General features: G+C 36.6%; 1 protein-coding gene across 1 annotated transcript in view; it reads left to right on the top strand.

Moving 5' to 3' along the window:
• The first annotated feature begins 7,917 nt into the window (after nt 1-7,917).
• The window catches only part of cac (calcium voltage-gated channel subunit cacophony), a 541,297-nt gene continuing 527,783 nt past the window's right edge, over nt 7,918-21,431 (top strand). Inside the window, exon 1 of the mRNA XM_073975285.1 lies at nt 7,918-8,190. The gene's annotated coding sequence lies outside the window, so the exon portion shown is untranslated. The remainder of the gene's footprint in view (nt 8,191-21,431) is intronic.

Raw genomic sequence — 21,431 nt, 5'->3', positions numbered from 1 at the left:
GGTTCGATTCCCCGGCCAGGCAACATCAAAACACTTTCCAACGGTGGCAAAATACCCCTCAGTAATGTTGGCGACATTTCCTTAGTATTTCAGCCATGTAAAACTTCTCTACAAAAGTGGTGTCTTAGACACGCCGTTCAGGAGGGGATAATCAATGTGAACTTTCCAATTTTTGAATATTGTTTAGAAATGTACATATAATTTATATAATGTTCCACAAACATCCCAGGGAGGCTTCTCTTCTATCAATGGATTCATATTAAGTTTTTGATATGTAACCTAGTTTTTAACGCCGAGTCCGAACGGCGTGTTCTAAGTTGCCACTAGTAGAGACGTTTTTCATGGCTGAAATACTCAGGAAATATCGCTAAGATTACTAAGGGGTATTTTGCCACCGTTGAAAATATGTGGCCAGGCCTGGGAATCGAACCCGGACATTCAGAGTGCAAGGCGGTTGCAAATAGCTTCCTAGGGGTTGTGGTGTAGGGTATCACATGCCTTTGTTTACTTGTTTTCATCAAAAGTCGATTTTTTTGAATTGCTTGCGTTTTAGGCCAAATGCATGGAAATACGTAGGAGAAATTAAACTTTTTAGGAGCGAAATGACAGACAACAGACAATACTATAACAAAATGCAAAAAACCCTACAAAAATATGCGAAAATACCCGAGTTTTATGTCAGTTTTTGCAACCATTTCTGGTGGCGTTTGAACGGCCAGTGGCTTTAAGCGGGTTAAACCGATAGTTTCTATAAAATTTATTTAAGACAAGCAATATAAAACTAATTATCACTTTTATTTGTCATAGCGTTTAAATAAAAAAATTTATATATGTGTATTCATATTTGTATTCACATAGAAAAATGCCAACATTATGCCACAATAATTTACTCAAAGTTTTAAAACATTTTAATATGCACTTTATTTTATTAGTATGTAGTTGACAATAAATTGTTTACATTTCATACACATTTACATAAAGATTTATATTTAAATGCTTGTTATATACTTTCAAACAAATTTGCAGCACAATTTGTATTACTCTTCTAGGAATATAATGATGTTTAAACTTTAAAACCATTTCAAAACAAACTTTTTCTTTTATTCAATCATTTCTATATGATATAATTTTAAATATGTTTATTTGAAGTTTTTTGTGTGTGTTTGAGAAAAGAAGAATAAACTTGTTGAAATAGTTAGTTGCTGTCTAGAAATGTTTGTCTTCTTTCTGTGTCCACATGTCTTGATTGTTGGTTTTGCTGTTTCTTTGGCAAAAATAATAACCACAGATGATGTAAACTTGGGAAAACTAATTGACATTTTACAGTGTTGGGGCAAAAAGGTGACATAATGAAGGGTTTAAGTATTACGAAAAGTTTGTATAAAGATGGAAGTTGCTAAGGGACAGGAAAGTTTTAAAGAAGAGAAGTTCTTCCTCAAGGGCATAAGAAAAAAAAGGAAATAAAATGAACTTATATTCAATAGGCCTGAATTATTCCTGAGGAAAAGTTTACATTTTGATAAGTAATGCAGGTGTTGCTTTGGAATGTTTGAAGGGGAGAAATGTGTGTCAAATTTAACTAAGTAGAGATGTAAAAATGGCGACAACTTTCGAAAGGTCTAGGGCCACTTTGCATTGTCCACAATTGATGATGTACAGACGTTGTATGAAACACTCTGTAGTGACATTAGGGGATTATCAAATGTAACAGGGTCTTGGTTGACTTAGCCTGATGTCATGTGCCTGAAACCACTTTTTCCTGAATGTTATCTTTTAATTTAAAATCTAGAGACGACAATGCCATTCTTAACAAGTTGAGGAAAACCCCGTAAAAGTGCAACAATTTGACAATGATTTTTTTGCATTATCACAATGTCAAATTATTTGTTGGTGCATCACTCTTTCATTTATTCTTTGCACTACACCTTGTCAAACAAAAACATTTCGAAATTGTTTTCCGACCAAAAGGTGATAACACTGAATGTCTGGTTAAAGCACAAAAAAGACAGCAGGAAACACACGACATACTGTAGTATTTTTTATACCACAATAACAACTACTAATATTCCATTTTCTCATGTTATGTTTTTATTGAATTTTTGTGGTATTTGTTTTTGAAGTGCAAAGATTAAAAGGAAAGTCAGAAAAAATCCTATCCCATATACGGACAGCGGAGAGAATGAAAGATGACCTATTTTCTGTGTCTTTCAAGAAGTGGTTTACGCTTTGGATTCCATTATTGGATAAGTAATGTGTTGAAAGCCTCCTTTTGTGGTTTGATTCTATTTAAAAGTTGACGTTGCATTATATTGAACACGAAGAATACTTGGTCAAGGATCAATAAAAATATCAAGAAGAAAAGTAAGTGAATGTGTGGAAGCAATAAGGCGAAAGACACCTACAAGGCTAAGATAATAATAGCCAATGAGATTGAAAAATCTAAAACTTTATTATGAATAGGAAATTTCAAAAGAAAATAGCATTTTTTTAAAGAAGAATATATGTTTTAAAATAAGAGACAGGAACAATTGAATTTAATTTAATTAAATTTACCATTCAACAAACACTTCCTTGGATATCTGAAAACAGAAAAAAATAAATATTTAATTATGCTATTGGGGCTCTTTTAGTAACACATAAAACAACTACAGCTTATGTTTGACGATTTATATTTGGAGATAACACTACCCAGCAAAATTTGAAGGAAGGTGTTCCATGCGATACGTGATTCCATGGCATCGGTTGCATTGGTTCAAACGAAGTCGTGAAAGATCCGATCTTTTCATTAGCATTTGAACTTAGAACTTCGATAATTCGTAATCCAAGGGACCGGCTATTTTCTACGAGTTATCGAGGATTTCGAATTAGCGGGGTTAAAATGCGAAGGAAATGGCTTCAAGGGACCGGCAGATTGTTACGAATTATCGGGGTACGAATTTTCGCGATTTTACTGTATATAAGATTAATTATTTAAATTGATGTTGTTGGAGACTCGAAACCACAACCAACGTTGTTAAAACTCTCGTCGTAATGATAATGTCATTGCAAAGGGTTGGTAAAAATGACATGCCAAAGCATTGGTGGAAATGACATGCCAAAGCATTGGTGAAAATGACATGTCAAAGCATTGGTGTACATGATATTCTTTGGATCCAAAAATGGATAGCATCTTTTGGGGTCCACGCTCATATAAAATTCATCGATGAAGATGCTAAAAAGATGACATGCCAGATCACTTGCACCCATGATTGAATGACATCTTTGGCATCGAACATTTTGCTGGGTATGCAAACCATATTCAGCTATAGGGAATGGACAATTCCACTTGGAGATAAAATTCCCTTGTTCGTACATTAAAAACGCATCGGAAACTTGGTGTATATTTCCAATACCTTCGAAATCACACGTGTTCCTATTAAATGCACCAAGTGCTGCTCAAATGCTTTCACAAGTGGTGATGTTCTGAATCCATACTAAAGCAAACTCCGCTAAATGGAAGTGGTTCTTTTGATTGAATTTCGCTTGAAATCAAATGACCCATGGGAGAATATGCAATAGAGTGGGGCGATTTGAACACCATCACGGGCTCCTGTAGTTTCTGATTCTTGGTATTGTACTGAGCAAAAAAGTCTACTAGACCATATGTCTAAAGTGAAAATCGAGCCACCGGATTTTGACTGTTGAAGTTTTTTATCAAAGTTTTTTGCATATTTTGGCATATAACAGCCAAACCATTGAGATTTTCGGCCCAATACAAAGACAAAAATTGTAGCCAAGACAATTACTAAGAACTCTCTTGTACATCTCAAAAGCATTGGATTGCTTCTTCAGGCAGTTTTGGCCTTGAGAAAGTGGACATTTTTCGGAAAATATCGATAAATAATACTTGTTCCAAATTGAACTCAAAGTCAGTGGGCAGAAAATTCCTTTTGTAAATTAAAGCCCTTGGTGAGTGTACCAAGAACCTGAAAGGAAATTTTCACCCTAGGTCAAGCTTCTGAGATATCGCGTGATTAATGGTTTAATTTTGGCCCCTTAATTTGTGAGAAAATAGATTTATATATCTGTTTAGCGTTATTGTAGCTTCATTTTGAGATTACATGTCTTCAGCCAAATCGAATGGCGAATCTTTTTGTAGAACATTTTATCATTCTAACTCAATTCCTTTCATGTCCTTTTCGTCCTTTATTTTTTCAACCGTAGCAAAAGTACTACAATATGAGATTTTTTAACATCAAAATATTCTACAAAAATATTACTCAGAAGATTTTGGGTACGGTTCTCATTGATGACTAATCGACATTCCCAGGTTTTCATAGTCCTGTTTGACGTTTACACGGTCTTGCTTCAGAAAACTATGTTTTGTTTTTATGTATGTATGTATGTATGTATGTATATGATATTTTCCATAAAAGTCGGTTTAAGAAAACGTTTTTTTTCTTCTATCATCGGAACTAACAAAGTTGTAATCAGCTACTTGCTGTCCTGTGATTGTCAAAAGGACATGAAAGGAATGGAGTTAGAAGGATGAAATGTTCTACAAAATGAAGCTACAATAATGCTAAACAGAGATATAAAGCTATTTTCTCACAAATTAAGGGACCAAAATTAAACCGTTAATCACGCGATATCTCAGTAACTTGACATATGTTGAAAATTTGATTTTAGGTTCTTAGTACACTCACCAGGAGCTTTCATCTCCAAAGGGAATTTCCCGCCTACTGACTTTGAGTTCCATTTTGTAGCGCAGTGTCATTTATCGATATTTCTCGAATAATTTCCACTTTCTCAAATCCAAAACGGCCTGAAGGAGCATTCCAATACTTTTAAGATGTACAAGAAAGTTCTTAATTATTGTCTTAGCTACAATTTTTGTCTGTTTATTGGACCGAAAATCTCAATGGTTTGGCTGTTATATGCCAAAATATGCAAAAAACCTGGACAAAAGACTTCAAGTCAATCAGGGGGCTCGATTTTCCCTTTAGACATATGGTCTAGCAGACTTTTTTGGCCCGGTGCAATCCCAAGAATCAGAAACTCCAGGCGCCCGTTAAAATATTTTTCCTTCCATACAAATCGCACCGGCCTAATATGCAAGCAAATCCTTTATATTATTATCCTCTTTAATTCAGCTAGAGACGTTTCCTACTAGTTTAATTTCTATTTTGATCACAAAACTCAATCGAAGATATTTTTGGTCAAATTACTGTTTAGGTTTAGTTAGGTTAGGTTGAAAAGAGGGGTGATGCAAGATCACCACATGTCCGTGTGGACATACACTTAAGCCATAAGTAGGCCTGTTGTGCGCTCTAATTTTGGGTAATTTTTTAAGGTGTAAGGAATTATTAGTTAAATTCCTGATTTAGTTTTGATTTAGTTTAGGAGCTCTGTCCTATTTTCACAGTCTCTTAGGTCTTTAAACTCGATTGTCCTAATTTGGTCGACTTCTTGTATTTTGTCGTTCCCTAGTAACTGGGTTCTCAGATTTGTGAAAGCTTGACAATGGCAGAGGTAGTGTTCCAACGTTACGTCGTGCTCTCCGCACGCTCTGCATTCACCGTTTTGTGCACAACCTATTTTGTGCAAGTGCGCTTGGGCTGGGCTGTCCTGTAGGGATGCCTGTCAATATACAGATGTCTTTTTTAATTAGTAAGAGTAGTTCCTTTGTTTTGTCCTCGTCTGGGTTTCCCCATAGGATTTTTGTGTTTTCCCCCTTCTCTTAACTACTCCAGAGGGATATATGTGCATTTCTTGCACATGCCTTTAGCTCTAGACGCGTAGCATTAAAGGGCTTGGCGTTATCTAGACTTAATTTCGGTTCCTCCCTGGCTTGTTTTGCTAAATAGTTTGCTATTTTATTACCCCTAATCCCAGTATGCCCTGGTACCCATATAATGTTTACCGTACCGTGTTTAGAGTAATTGTTTATTGACTTTGTATATTCCAGTACAGTTCACTGTATTGGTTGTTATAGCCCTAATGGCTGCTTTGCTGACCGTAAGGATGTTAGCAGTGGTAGGCCTTGTGTGAGTATCAAACTAATTCAGACACTCTGTTATCGCTCGGATATCCACCTGCAGGATCGTGTTATGATCCGATAGACTGAGTGAGATTTCCGTGTCCGGTTCCATGATATAAAGACCCAGTCCGATTCTCCCCTTAGCAAACCCGCAGTTTCCAGCGTGAATCTGTGCCAGAGCTCCACCGATCCACATGTACTTCAAACAAGGCTACTTTACTATTTTTAGGTATACGGTCCGATACTATTTGATTTATAGATTGACTTGTTGTGACCTTAAGTATGTTTGGTGGTCAATTCCAATCCACTCACTCATCGCTTTTAGCCTTGTGGCTGCATCGTACCTTACCTGAATTTCTATTGGGTGTACAAACAAATTTGTTTTCAAAGCCCTAGTTGGTTGGTCCTCATTGCCCCGCTAATGCTTAGGCAGCATGATCTTTGGACCTTTTGCAATATTTTCACATTGCATTTTTTTACCCATAGCTGTCCACCATACCACGATGCGTACGTTAGAATCGGCCTAATCACGCTTCTGTATAGCCAGTGGGTCATCCTAGGATTAAACCCTCATTTTGAGTCCTTCTGCAAGTTGACCAACATATTCCCTTTCTTGAATGTGGTATTTCTATTTAAGTTTCCTATCCAGGATTACTCCAAGATATTTAACTGCACGAGAAATATTTATTTTCTTATTTAGGAAAACTGGTTCCTCGAAGTTTCCCACTTTCGTTTTGCTAATAAAAATACATAATTCCGTTTTTCCGGGTTGACGTTCAGACCTCTCGGCCTGGCCCAGTTGTATGCGATTTTGAGAGCCGTTTCTGTTCTTTGACAAAGTATATTCGAATTCTTTCCTCTTAGAAGTATTATAACGTCGTCTACGTAGCAGAGTGGGTCAAATCCCTCTTCGGTCAGGGTCCTTAAGAGATTATTTATGGTAGTAACCCACAACAGAGGTGATAGGATCCCTCCCTGTGGCGTTCCTTGTCCAACTTTGTCTCTTATTTTAACGTCATATAGCCCGCAGCTTATCCATATGTTCCTTACCATGTGGTTAATGCAGTTCCTTAGGGCCCTGTCTACCTGAAACTCGTCTAAGGAGTGGATAAGCGTCTCGGTGCTGACGTTTTTGAAGGCGCCTTCGATGTCAATGCATACAGCGGGTGTATACATCTTCATTTCGAAGGTTCTTTCTATGTGGTGTACTACCTCATGTTATGCGGTTTCCACTGATCTGCCTTGGAGATGTTACTCTATATCATGGTGTCGACTGTCCGTTCCATTGTCTTGAGTAAGAATGAAGTTAAACTTATCGGCCGATAAGATTTTGGTATTGCATAACTTGCCTTGCCAGGCTTAGGGATAAAAACTACCCTTGCCTACTGCCAGGCTAAAAATACTTCAAGATCAAGGAATACTCCAGTTGGATATTGTTATATTCGCATGGTTTTCTTTAACTTTTTCCTGATCATTGTTCAAAAACTCTAAGCTTTCTCTCAGTAATTCTATATAAGCTATGCATTTTGTAGAAATATTGAGTACAACTGTAATTTCTACGATAAAATATACATATAACCGGTTACGTGTTATTACTTAATGCAACTTTTCAAATTATTCCCATTCTTGATCACAGCGTATGAGTAACGTACATTTGAAAATAATCATAACACTTAAACAAATGGAAATTAGGAATAATAAAAAAGGGTGTACCTAGGTTCAAATATATTTTTTTCTGCATGTTCGCCCCATAAAGCAATAATGATTTCAAATAATAAATAACAATAATTAATTCAACTAAATAAATATAAAATAATATTTGCAAACACATAATTAAAAAAACGTTTATAATTTTTTGGTGCATTCAAATAAATTACGCATATAAAATTGAATTTCAGGATTAAAGTCAACAACCATAACACACAAAGCGAATCATCAAAATAACCAAATCAATAGAAAAAAAATAATAAATAATACAAAAATAACAAAACATAACAAAAATATTATCCTCATACAGTAACCACATGCATAAGTTATGTCTAATGTAAAATGTTCCAATCAAAATATTCTACATAAATCATGCTATTCAATAAGTGCAGAAAACTAAAAGAGAAATTGTGTCACAGTTGACAATTGGATTTCATACGGATTATCCTAAGTCAATTTCTAAGGTAAGTGATGTCATCTTATAAGTATGTACTCGTACTTGATACTCCTTTTTGCAGCTATAGCTATTTGAATAAATACGTAGGGTTTTATAGTTCTTTTTGCATGCGGTGAAAGCTGTGGTTATAACAACGTCTGGGTTTGTGGGTGGTTGTTTATTTATGGCATTCGTATGATGTGTTTTTGCATAATATGCCACAATAAACGTTGAAAGCGACTATATGGAGCGTACAGTATGCAAAATGTGTTTTACAATATGGTTTAGTATATTGGTAAGGAAACAATTGAGTGCATTACACATTTATTTTTCAAGGATTCAATTAGAGAACGTTAAATATTTTACTTGTAATAAAAAAGGAATATAAAATATTTATTTAAATTTAAATCAATATAAATTACATCATAAGTTAAAAAGATTTTTAATTTTTTGCATCAAATACATATGTACATACGCGGACTTATTGCAATTAGGAATTTTTATATTATTGAAAATAGAAACAAAGTGCGGTTAATGTTTTTCGGAAAATGTGTTATATTTGGTCTATTGAAGTTGTGATAATGGTAAATCTTCTCGACAATTCGCTGATATCACATATCTGGTGCAGAAAAATGTGTACAACACTAGAACTAAAATTGACACGTGGTAGTCCCAACAAAGATACCCTAGGAGGGATTGAAAGAAAGTACAGAGTAATCCCACGTGTAGGTACAAAATAAAATTGCTCTCCCAGAGGAACATAGAGAAACGATTAAACTTTGCTATAGAAAACATTTCACGTCCTCCGGGGTATTGTAATGATCTAAGATCACTTAGAAAAACCATATGACCAGTGTCCTGTCCATGACATTAAAATTATTTTAGGTAATTATACCCTCAGCCTTTAGGCTGGTGCGCACGATAACTCTCGAACGGATTAATCGATTCGGTTCAAATTTTGGGTATCGAAATATTTTGTCCAGATTCGATTTAAGTTCGAAGATGGGCCATATAGGTCCTCTCCTTCAGGTACCTCCCCCACAAATGTTAAAAAATTGTCGCAAAACTTGTGCGCACGATAACTCTTGTAGGAAATAACCGGTTTGGTCCATACTTTGCACATCGTGTAATTTCTACCAAACTTAGATGAGGTTCCAATATGGACTCAATCGATCCACTCCTTCGGGTACCTCCCACACAAAATTTCGGAAAAGTTCAGTTTAGGACCTGCTCTCGAATCGCTTTGATTTTTGTTTACGCAAATTGTATTTGCTGTCCTCTACACGACGCTGTAAGTTTCATTAGGGGCAAGTCCATACTTCCTGAGAAAATAGCCTGAAAGTTACAAAAAACCCTATGACACCGTGTGTAGTGGTTGGAGCGCAAGATAACTCTCGAACGGATCTGCCGATTCGGTCCAAACTTTGGCTTTCGTAATATTTTGTCCAAACTTAGTTCAAGTTCAAAGATGGATTATATCGGTCCACTCCTTCCGGTACCTCCCCCATAAAAGTTCGAAAATGTTCAGCAAATTTGTGCGTACGATAACTCTTGAAGGGAATAAACGATTTGGTCCATACTTTGCACATTATGAAGTTTCTATCAGACTTAGATGAGGTTCCAATATGGACTCAATCGGTAAACTCCTTCGAGTACCTCCCACACAAAATTTCGGAAAAGTTCAGTTTAGGACCTTCTGTCGAATCGCCTTGGTTTTTGTTGTAACATCTTGTATTCACTGTCCCCTATACGAAGGTACAAGTTTCCTCAGGGGCAAGTCCATACTTCCTGAAAAAATAGCCTGAAAGTTGAAAAACAAACCTGTTACCCATGTTTATGGGTGAAAGCGCAAGATAATTCTCAAACGGAAATGCCGCTTCCGGCCAAAATTTGACCTTCGTAATATTCTTTCCAAACCTACTTTAAGTTCGTAGATAAGCCATATCGGTCCACTCCTTCAGGTACCTACCCCACACAAGTCCATACTTCTTGAGAAAACAGCCCGAAGGGTGTAAAAACCCGCTATGTCACCCCCATGGTTTATGTCGGTCCATTCCTAATCACCATTTTTGTCGGTTCATACGACCAAAATTTTGAAACCCCCTAAATACATAAGTTTTTTTGTGAAAAAAGTGTTTCAATTTGCACAGGCTGAGGGTATATCTCTGTCGGCAAAGCCGACTGATACTTTTTTACTTGTTTTAATTTAATTTAAGCATCTCGACATTCATAAGGACGCCCGACTTTTACCAGTTCAAAAAACATGAAACCAAATTAATCACACTGTGATCGATGGAATACATAAATCGAGCATGTTGGATGTACGATCGTTTCGAAGCGCACATATGTACTCGGATCACTACCTTCTTGCAACAAAGGTAAACGTGGCACATAAAGTACGAACAGACACAACACGAGATTTGGATATCGACAAGCTACAATCACAACAGGTAACCACAGCATATTCCAATCAAATGTCCCAATTGTTTAACCAAAGCACTGTCACGGTGCTCTTGAACCAAATTTAAATAGTAGGTGATTACCCCTGCGAAGTTTTTGTGGATTCTGAAACTACAGTGTTTATAGATGAGAAAAATAAAAAATCAAAAAAAGTCAATCCATTGTACTAACTTGAACTTCTATGTCTCAATAACGGTAAAAACTACGAAGATATCATAAAAGTCTATCTTGTAGAGAATTTTCATACCTACAAGATAAGACTTGCGGTTTCCAAGCAAAATCGTGAAAGCCTAAAAACCCTTAAAACTGTCAACTTGAATCGCGATTTATTTAAAAAGTGCTCCGGCCATTTATTTGTTTTTGATTTTTTAATTTATGAACATTGCAGTTTCAGAATCCGCAAAAACTTCCTAGGTATAAGCACCTTCCGTTTAAATTTGTTTCAAGAGCACCGTGCTGTTCGTTCCGATATTGTATCAGCAGAGCGGCTAAGTATTGTCCACTCCATGCAAACAACCACATGCTGAATAACAGATGCCTCTACCGGGTTCCTTGGTGGTTGTTCTATGAGAAGACCCCATGGTCTTCTATAAGAATGCCTCATGCCACCGACGTAGGCAGGGGGGAGGCCTGGGCACACCCCCCGGCCCCCCAGATGTAATAATTGTTCCACAAACATCCCAGACTGGACAAGGGAGACTTCTCAATCAAATTTTGTCCCTTGGTCTCATGTTCTTCTACGAGAAGTCATCATGGTCTTCTGTGAAAATACAACATGGCCTTCAATGAGGAGACCTCTTGGTCTTCGTTGAGCAGATCTCATGGTCTTCTATGAGAAAGCCGCAAGCAAAATTAAAACAATACTTTATAGTTTTAAGTTATCCATTCGTTTGTTATTTTTTATGTAAATTTTTGGCATTATATGTTGGCATTATACGTCTCAATAAACTTAACCTTAACCTAACCTCATGGTCTTCTATAAGGGTTATGGTATAGGGATAATTTACAATCAGCAGCAATGCCTAGCACACAAGATAAATTTCGGGTGAAAGGAGAGTTAAAGAAAAAGGTAAAAATATAAATATGGAAGTTAGAAAAACTCGAGATGCACGTGAGCTAGAATGAAGTCTCAATATTCTACCAATAAGTTCAACATCAAGCTTATGGTGTTGATACAGGCTCATTCATATACAGAGACGAACAAAATAATCTAGTAACAGATACTGATAGTGTGTTCATGTTATAGAAAGAACATTTTTCCACACGTTTTCTAGTTATAACGAAAACGACGAAAATACCAGAAGATTGTGTTGAGTGACAGCAATAAACTGGCTGAAGAATAGATAAGCAGGGGTCGATGGTTAACCATCTGAGCTGCTTAAGACCAGCGACACGCTGATAAGGTGTCGCCACAGCTGGTTAGCACAATATATCGCGTCTAAAAGAAATATATACGACTGAAAGATCAAATTATGGGGGAATAAGTCTGATCCATATTGTATATAAAATAGTGTATGTTGTATTGTGTGAACGAATATACTCTATGGACAATGAAATAATTGGGTCATATCAATGCGGTTTTGGAACTGTCAAATTCATTATTGCGGCAAATCCTGAAAAAAAAAAACTCAAGAGAAGCAGATCGACCTATACATACCATATTTTTGTCGACTATAAAGATGCATTCCAGATACTTTCAAAGCAAATAGGGAAGAACATCTTGGAACAGTTTTGTACGAAAAGAGGTTTCCGACGAGGGAACATCTTTTCAATATTTTGACGTTATTTTGTTGGAAATGGTTATATTGTCATGGGTCGATGTATAAAAGAAGAAACTGTTACATTTAAAAAAGTTGAAATACTAAAGTGAGTCTCGGAAACTACAACAGATATTGTGTTCAGGTTTTTATTAGCGAGGTAGGATTGTTGCTTTTAAGAAAAAGTTTTATAAATTGCCGTGTCCTCTAGTACTAAATTTTTATGACATTCCAAATTTAGTGGACTAGAACTTTTTGGGAACAATATGGAACAAATTTTCGTATTAACAAAAATATGCCCGAGATTGTCAGTCCATGTATACTTCTATATTTTATTGAAATTTCATAGGTAAAAATGTGTGTGTTTCTCTTCCCTTTTCCCATATTAATTAATAGAGTTGGGCAATCTCGTTCAATTGAACGATCCGGATCACTGTCCTCGTTCAAAGACGAATGAGTAACATCATAAAAATGAACGAGTGAAATTAAGTATACACAGTTTTGTCAAAGAAATTACCGGTGTCCATTAAATGAGATAGCGATCCGGATCGTTGAATTGAACGAGATTGCCCAACTCTATTAATTATAGCTTTTTTAAACAAATCAATTTTTATACCCTACACCACTATGTGGGGAGGGTATTATAAGTTGGTTTTGGCCAAAAAGTTTGTAACGCATCGAAATAATGGTCGTAGACCCATACTTATATATACCAAAATGAATGTCTCGACGAGCTGTGTCGATCTGGCTATGTGTGTCCGTCCGTCAGTCCGTCCGTCCGTCCGTCTGTCCGTCTGTCCGTCTGTCCATCTAAACCTTGTAATCACGCTACAGGTCGCAATTTTGATCGGATCGTCACGAAATTTTGGATGTTGATGGGGGTCCCGGAGGGGAAGAAGCCTATTGATTTTGGTGATGGTCGGATAATATTTAGGGGTCGGAATGGGAAAAAAACTTATGTGGATAAAAAGACAACGTTTTTTTCCAAAGCGAATATCTCAGCTTCTATACGGGGTATACCAAAAGCAAAACCTGACAATAAAAGTAGAAAATATCACCTTTCTAATGATGTAAAGTAGGTTCTCGTAGGTGATCAAACAACGAAGATATCACAATAGTCGAAACTAAAACCCAAATTTTCATTTTTGCGATTTTAATTATAATGACGAATATCACAGCTTTGGTTGGGGACTTTCGAAAAGCAAAGCCTGGCTATGAAAGTAGAAGATCCCATCTTTACAATGATGTAAACTAAGTCGGCGTAGGTGACCACATAACGGAGATATCGCAATAGTCGGTAATACATCCCATTTTTCACTTTTTTCGAAATCACGCTACAGGTCGCAATTTTGATCGGATCGTCACGAAATTTTGAGGGTTAATGGGGGTCACACAGATGAAGAAGCCTATTGATTTTGGTGATGGTCGGATGATATTTAGGGGTCGTAATGGGCAAAAAACTTATTTGGAGAAAAAGACAACGTTTTTTTCCTAAGCGAATATCTCAGCTTCAATGTGGGGTATACCGAAAGCAGAACCTGTTCATGAAAGTAGAAAATATCTCCTTTCTAATGATGTAAAGTAGGTTCTCGTAGGTGATCAAACAACGAATATATAGCAATAGCCGCTAATAGAACCCAACTTTTCATTTTTGCGATTTTAATAATAATTACGAATATCACAGCTTCAGTTGGGGATCTTCCAAAAACAAAGTCTGACTATTAAAGTAGAAAATCCCATCTTTACAGTGATGTAAAGTAGGTTGGCGTAGGTGGCCACATAACGTAGATATCACAATAGTCGGCAATACATCCCATTTTTTCATTTTTTTGTAATCACGCTACAGGTCGCAATTTTGATCGGATCGTCACGAAATTTTGGGGGCTAATGGGGATCCTACAGAGAAAGAAGCCTATTGATTTTGGTGATGGTCGGATAATATTCAGGGTTCGGAATGGGCAAAAAACTTATTTGGAGAAAAAGTCAACGTTTTATTTCAAAGCGAATATCTCCGCTTCTAAAAGGGCTATATCAAAAGCAAAACCTGGTAATGAAAGCAGAAAATATCACCTTTGCAACGATGTTACGTAGGTTGTCGTAGGTGGTCAAAACAACGAAGATATCGCAAAAGCCGCTAATAGAACACAACTTTTCATTTTTGCGATTTTAATAATAATGACGAATATCACAGCTTTGGTTCGGGACCTTCCAAAAGCAAAGTCTGACAATGAAAGTAAAAAATCCCATCATTACAATGATGTAAAGCAGGTTGGCGAGGTATCCAAATAACGGAGATATCGCAATAGTCGGTAATACATCCCATTTTCCACTTTTTTGGAAATCACGCTACAGGTCGCAATTTTAATTGGATCGTCACGAAATTTTGGGTGTTATTGGGGGTCCCACAGAGGAAAAAACCTTTTGATTTTTGTTAATGGTCCAATATTATTCAGGGGTCGGAATGTGAAAAAAAATATTTGGAAAAAAGACCAACGTGTTATTTCAAAGTTATTATCTCCCTTCTGTAGGAGGTATATCGAAATCAAAACCTGCAAGGAAAGTCGAAAATATGAAATTTACAACGATGTGAAGTAGGTTGTCATAGGTGGTCAAACAACAGAGATATCGCAATAGTCGGTAATGCATCCCTTTTTCCATTTTTGTGCAATCACAATACGAAATTTTGATCGGATCCTCACGAAATTTTGGGGGTTGATGGGGTCTAACAGAGAAAGAAGCCTATTGATGGTTGGCATACATCCCACTTTTCCATTTTTTATTTGGGTTGTACTGTCGATGCACTTAAATGCGTTTCAAAACAATTGACCTGTGTTAATGAAGACATTCAGAGCAAAGGCGCTAAGCTATCCCAATTTTAATATTTTGAATTTTATTAGTAAACAGCTTATGAACAGGGGTAGTGGTGTAGGGTATCACATAGTCGGCCCCGACCCGACTATAGCCTTGGCTCACTTGTTTTAAATATATGTGTTTTATGAAAGGACTTTTTTATTAAAAACAAGTATAAAAGTATCACTCGGCTTTGCAGACAGACATATTCCCTCAGCCTATGTGACGTAAAACTTTCAGCTACAGACAGGTCGAATGTATTTAGGACCCCTTTATAATTTTGTGGCCCTTTTTAGTCATTTGAACTTGCCGAAAAATGTGATTAAAGTTAAAAAGTGTTGCGGAGGAGGTCCTTGAAGGAATGGAAGTGGATCTTATTTTGGGAGTCATATTTTTTCGATAGATTTCGCGACCACTAGTCATTTTAGTGGTTAATCGTATAACTTTTGGACCAGTATGCCAGAAAAACATAATATCGCTGTAAACCGGACCACAACGAACAACATCGGATCTTCAAAGAGACCCTAAACTGCACATAGACCCAAATGTTAAACTATTGTGGGGGAGAGGACCGATATAGGCCATTTGGAAGTCAAACTAAATCTGGACAGAATATTAGGAGATCCCAAGGTTGGACCAAAATGGTTGCACCGTTCAAAAGATATCGCGCATACCATTTTAGTGTTTTTTATACCCTACACCACTATGTGGGGAGGGTATTATAAGTTGGTTTTGGCCAAAAAGTTTGTAACGCATCGAAATAATGGTCGTAGACCCATACTTATATATACCAAAATGAATGTCTCGACGAGCTGAGTCGATCTGGCTATGTGTGTCCGTCCGTCAGTCCGTCCGTCTGTCCATCTAAACCTTGTAATCACGCTACAGGTCGCAATTTTGATCGGATCGTCACGAAATTTTGGATGTTGATGGGGGTCCCGGAGGGGAAGAAGCCTATTGATTTTGGTGATGGTCGGATAATATTTAGGGGTCGGAATGGGCAAAAAACTTATGTGGATAAAAAGACAACGTTTTTTTCCAAAGCGAATATCTCAGCTTCTATACGGGGTATACCAAAAGCAAAACCTGACAATAAAAGTAGAAAATATCACCTTTCTAATGCTGTACAATAGGTTCTCGTAGGTGATCAAACAACGAAGATATCACAATAGTCGAAACTAAAACCCAAATTTTCATTTTTGCGATTTTAAATATAATGATGAATATCACAGCTTTGGTTAGGGACTTTCCAAAAGCAAAGCCTGGCTATGCAAGTAGAAGTTCCCATCTTTACAATGATGTAAACGAGGTCGGCGTAGGTGACCAAATAACGGAGATATCGCAATAGTCGGTAATACATCCCATTTTTCCACTTTTTTGGAAATCACGCTACAGGTCGCAATTTTGATCGGATCGTCACGAAATTTTGAGGGTTAATGGGGGTCACACATATGAAGAAGCCTATTGATTTTGGTGATGGTCGGATAATATTTAGGAGTCGTAATGGGCAAAAAACTTATTTGGAGAAAAAGACAACGTTTTTTTCCTAAGCGAATATCTCAGCTTCAATATGGGGTATACCAAAAGCAGAACCTGGCCATGAAGTAGATAATATTGCCTTTCTAATGATGTAAAGTAGGTTCTCGTAAGTGATCAAACAACGAATATATCGCAATAGCCGCTAATAGAACCCAACTTTTTATTTTTGCGATTTTAATAACATTGACGAATATCACAGCTTCAGTCGGGGATCTTCCAAAAACAAAGTCTGACTATGAAAGTAGAAAATCCCATCTTTACAGTGATGCAAAGTAGGTTGGCGTAGGTGGCCACATAACGGAGATATCACAATAGTCGGCAATACATCCCATTTTTTCATTTTTTTGCAATCACGCTACAGGTCGCAATTTTGATCGGATCGTCACGAAATTTTGGGGGCTAATGGGGATCTTACAGGGAAAGAAGCCTATTTTGGTGATGGTCGGATAATATTCAGGGGTCGGAATGGACAAAAAACTTATTTGGAGAAAAAGTCAACGTTTTATTTCAAAGCGAATATCTCCACTTCTAAAAGGGGTATATCAAAAGCAAAACCTGCTAATGAAAGTAGAAAATATCACCTTTGCAGCGATGTTATGTAGGTGGTCAAACAACGATAATATCGCAATAGCCGCTAATAGAACACAACTTTTTATTTTTGCGATTTTAATAACATTGACGAATATCACAGCTTCAGTCGGGGATCTTCCAAAAACAAAGTCTGACTATGAAAGTAGAAAATCCCATCTTTACAGTGATGCAAAGTAGGTTGGCGTAGGTGGCCACATAACGGAGATATCACAATAGTCGGCAATACATCCCATTTTTTCATTTTTTTGCAATCACGCTACAGGTCGCAATTTTGATCGGATCGTCACGAAATTTTGGGGGCTAATGGGGATCTTACAGGGAAAGAAGCCTATTTTGGTGATGGTCGGATAATATTCAGGGGTCGGAATGGACAAAAAACTTATTTGGAGAAAAAGTCAACGTTTTATTTCAAAGCGAATATCTCCACTTCTAAAAGGGGTATATCAAAAGCAAAACTGCTAATGAAAGTAGAAAATATCACCTTTGCGGTGATGTTATGTAGGTGGTCAAACAACGATGATATCGCAATAGCCGCTAATAGAACACAACTTTTCATTTTTGCGATTTTAATAATAATGACGAATATCACAGCTTTGGTTCGGGACCTTCCAAAAGCAAAGTCTGACAATGAAAGTAAAAAATCCCATCATTACAATGATGTAAAGCAGGTTGGCGTAGGTATCCAAATAACGGACATATCGCAATAGTCGGTAATACATCCCATTTTTCCACTTTATTGGAAATCACGCTACAGGTCGCAATTTTAATTGGATCGTCACGAAATTTTGGCTGTTATTGGGGGTCCCACAGAGGAAAAACCTTTTGTTTTTGATAATGGTCGGATATTATTCAGGGGTCGGAATGTGAAAAAAATATTTGGAAAAAAGACCAACGTTTTATTTCAAAGTTAATATCTCCCTTCTCTAGGAGGTATATCGAAAGCAAAACCTGGCAAGGAAAGTAGAAAATATCACCTTTACAACGATGTGAAGTAGGGTTTCAAAGGTGGTCAAACAACATTTTTGTGCAATCACACTACGAAATTTTGATCGGATCCTCACAAAATTTTGGGGGTTGATGGGGGTCTAACAGAGAAAGAAGCCTATTGATGGTTGGCATACATCCCACTTTTCCATTTTTTATTTGGGTTGTACTGTCGATGCACATAAATGCGTTTCAAAAAAATTGACCTGTTTTAATGAAGACATTCAGAGCAAAGGCGCTAAGCTATCCCAATTTTAATATTTTGAATTTTATTAGTCAAAAGCTTATGAACAGGGGTAGTGGCGTAGGGTATCACATAGTCGGCCCCGACCCGACTATAACCTTGGCTCACTTGTTTAGAAATGTATAATTTACATATTTTTCCACAAACATCCCAGTAAAGACAAGGAAGGCTTCTCTTATATCAATGGATTCATATTATGTTATTGATATGTGACTTAGCGGTTGCACATAGCTAATTCCTACAGGTTCTGGTGTAGGGTATCACATGGTCGGCCCCGTCCGACTATAGCCTTTGCTTACTTATTTTTTTTTAAATATTGTGGGGAAGTACCGGAAGTTGTGAACTGGTACTGCCAATTTTCTAACTGATTCTAAGTTTCGACAAAATATAACGAAGGCCAAATTTTGCACCAAATCGGTTTATCATTTCGAGAGCCACTACATATGGTGCCGTATGAGATTTTACACTTTTAGGGCTGTTTTCTCAAGAAGTATGGACCTGCGCCTGAAAAGCTTTTACGGTAGTAATGGCGACAGTGATTCGAAAGCATGACTTAAAGCGAACTTATCCTAAATTTTGTGTGGGAGGTACCTGAAGGAGTGGACCCATTAAGTCCATATGGGGCCCTCAACTAAGCCTGGCAGAAATTTCACGCTGTGCAAAGTATGGACCAAATCGGTAAGTCCATTCAAGAGTTTTGTGGGAGAGGTACCTATAGGACTGAACCGATATGGTTTATCTTCGAACTTACAATAAGTTTGGACAAAATATTACGAAGGCCAACCACTACACACGGTGTCATAGAAGTTCTTTGGATCTTTCAGGCTATTTCCTCAAAAAGTATGGATTTGCCCCTGATGAAACTTGTACCGTCGTATGTGGGGCAGTGAATGAAAGTTGTTACAATAAAGAGCTGGTCCTAAACTAAACTTTTCCAAATTTGTTTATGGGATGTACCCGAAGGAGTCCTCCGATTAAGTCCACCTAAGTCTGGCAAAAAATTTCCCGACGTCCAAATTATGGACCAAATAGTGAACTCCCTTCAAGAATTATCTAAATACTCTACATGTCCACAAAAATATAATTTTCTATTCCTCTCATATCGTTAGATATAACGGTATTTGTAAGGAAAATTATTTGGTTATATTCAGATGAACCGCAGTGTATATGAGATACGCATTTCTCGTGTTTAAACTTTTGGTTTTTCTCAATATTGGAACCTCAGTGCGTTTGATTTTCATTGTAATCTTTCGAATTAATAATAATTATACGCACTGTAGATCCAAACGTTAGTAAGTAGTCACACGCGCAAAGTTTGAGATAAAGAAATTGAGTTTTTGTGTGAGTTTTCTTAAATTATTGTATTGAAACATTAACTGATCCCCAATTAATTGGTTTGTACAAAAACAAGTGACAAAGTGTCAGTCGGCTTTGCCCACAGAGATAAACTCTCAACCTGTGTGAATTGAAACTTGCATCTATCAAATCTAATACCGGCTACGCAGATTTTGTGGTCCTTTTTGAAAGTATGAACATGCAAAAAAAATATGTTTGGTTTGAAGCTCTAAAGTGTTGCGGAGGATGTATTTTGAAGGAACGGGCCGACTTCGACCATTTTGGAAGTGGATCTTGTTTGGGAGTCATTCTTTTCGATAGATATTGTGATACATCAGTTATCGTATAACTTCGAAGTTTTCGGTCACGATGTCAGGAAGCATCTACTTGTTCAGTAAAATCATAATATCGCTTAAACAAGACCACAACGGATCTTCGAACAGATTCTATACTGTACTTAAAAAAAAACTTTTGTGGGGGAGGTACCTACCCTAAGCAGAAGACCGATATGGACGATTTCAGAGGTAAAACTACATTTGGACAACATATTAGGAGATCCAAAGTTGAACTGGATTGTAAAAATGGAGGACTGTGCTGTTTTCCGATTAATCAATGTTTAATTTAAAGTATTCAAATGGTAAAAGGCGTGGACCAAATGGGCAACAGTTAAATCCTAAATATTGCAAAGACATGGAGGTGGAACATAATGGTGTTGGATGTTTTCTCGGGCCAAGGGATTGGCCCAATTTATAAAATTAATGGAATTATGGATCGTTTCAAGTATCGTAACGTATTAAACGAACGAAGTTAACGAACCAACTCATGTATCGAAAGTGGTTAAGGAGTGATTACAAAACAGACAGTAGTTCTCAATTGGCCTGCCCAATACCCTCAACTTATGCCTAAACGATGTGCAGTGTCATCCAGAATAGAGGATTCGCAACGAAATATTGATTTCAATAGTTTTTGTTGTACTTCAAATTGGGGGTGCTTTAGTTTTGTCCGCTTATATTTGCGACCTAAAATGTTTTTATAATTTTAACTTTTGTTTATTAAATTCTGATTTCCTTATATTACGATTTATATTTATATTTCCAATAATAAAAATATAAATAAATAAAAAGAAAAATAAAAAATAAATTTATAACTGCGTTTTCTTAAAAAAAATTATCATTTAAAAAAATGTACTGAGGGGTGCTTTAGTTTTAGTCGACACTGTACTTCAAAATTGACTTGTTGAGAAAAAAGTGTTTAAAGTATTTAGTTCATATATAAAACACAGTGGATTCTTTTCTTTTAAGACGAAATTTAAAATGTTTAACAGATATTCTATGTTTTTATTCTAAAATCACCAACGTCGTGTATTTATTACCTTGTACTTTCTTACAATGGCTTATTTTAAACGATTTCCACTAAATTGATTGAAAGAATATTATGTTGATGCCTTTAATATAACAAAATATTGAATCATAAGAAAACTGTTTCATGTCTTTACAAAAATAAACGTCA

The sequence above is a fragment of the Musca autumnalis genome, unplaced genomic scaffold, assembly GCF_047663935.1.
Source record: "Musca autumnalis isolate F117 unplaced genomic scaffold, ASM4766393v1 scaffold_3, whole genome shotgun sequence".
Classification (NCBI taxonomy): domain Eukaryota; kingdom Metazoa; phylum Arthropoda; class Insecta; order Diptera; family Muscidae; genus Musca; species Musca autumnalis.
The sequence above is the reverse complement of the archived record's forward strand: the minus strand, read 5'-3'. Positions and strand labels throughout refer to the sequence as shown.